We start from the raw sequence: 1,299 nt of genomic DNA, 5'->3' as shown, positions 1-1,299 counted from the left end.
ATATATATATATATATACATACACACATACATATCTATATGCATTTATGCATAGTTTTCCCATACGTTATCTTGTGATGCACCTGGATACAAGTTAGGTGTTTGCGGTCTTTCGGCATCAGGCACCCTCATCCAGGTCACCCAGCCCGGATTGAGCAAGCCCCAGCTTGTATCCGGTTAGCACTACTTCTAGTAACACTGCCCCTTCCAGGGCGTGAACCTTCTGTTCACGGCCACCTTGAGACAATTTCTGTTGCTTCCACACCTAGCCTGATTCCTTCTTGCTGATCCGTATGATGCCAAGCATGTTGTAAGCTCTGTAGAGGGACAAGCCTGCAAACCATCTCCATCCCACCTCGATGGGATCACACCTCACTGACCACCCATTGCTCTAGCAGAACTCCATTTGCTCAGCATATTTCCTCTTCTTACTCTTGTTAGCCTCCTCAATAAGTCTCTCCCAGGGAACAGAGAGTTATAAGAGAACAACTTGCTTGGATGCTTCTGAAATCAGCCGCATATCCAGCCTTAGTGTTGTTGTAGCGACAGTTTCTGGAAACTTCAGCTGCTTCCCTGGGTCGACTTTCAGCTCCCAGTTTTTTGCTGCTGCAAGTTGGTCCGAGCAATCCGACTTTGCAGCGGGCATCTTCTCGCCAGTCCTGAGAAAGGTGACGAACTTCTTTGTTAGGCGGAGGTGCATGCAATGGCTAATCCCACCTTGGATGGTGTCTGCTATGACCTTCAAAACCTCGCCATGCCTCCAGCGGTACCTTCTAGGGCATTTGGACAGCTACTGAAGATGTGTTCCTGAGTTCCTCTTCTCGGGCACAGGGTAAAGCTAGTGACTCCAACTTCCTCAAGCTGGAAAGTTGAATGGGCTTTGTAGAACATCATAAACTGCCCGAATTTGGAATTTTGTCCGATCGGGATCCACTTTCCAAAATCCAAGCCGTGAGACATTGAGCGCCGCTTGATCCCATTTTAATCAGGCTTCCTGACACCTCATCACAATACACTTGCTGGCTCGTTTCTCCTCAGTCGAAGCTGGCACTTCATTCCGGATCAATAATTTCCTGTCCTTTCCTTGCACCTTGTCAGAGTGAGATGTTGTATCGTTAGCCACATATTTTATATACATATACATATATATACTTACATGTTTATTCAAAGTTGCATACATGTACGTACATAGAGATGCACAACTATATTTACATACACATATATATGCCTATTTGTACACACACGCACACACGCACACACACACACACACACACACACACACACACACACACACACACAC

This window comes from Octopus bimaculoides, chromosome 19 (genome assembly GCF_001194135.2).
Source record: "Octopus bimaculoides isolate UCB-OBI-ISO-001 chromosome 19, ASM119413v2, whole genome shotgun sequence".
In the NCBI taxonomy this organism is placed as follows: domain Eukaryota; kingdom Metazoa; phylum Mollusca; class Cephalopoda; order Octopoda; family Octopodidae; genus Octopus; species Octopus bimaculoides.
This window is presented reverse-complemented; position numbering follows the sequence as displayed.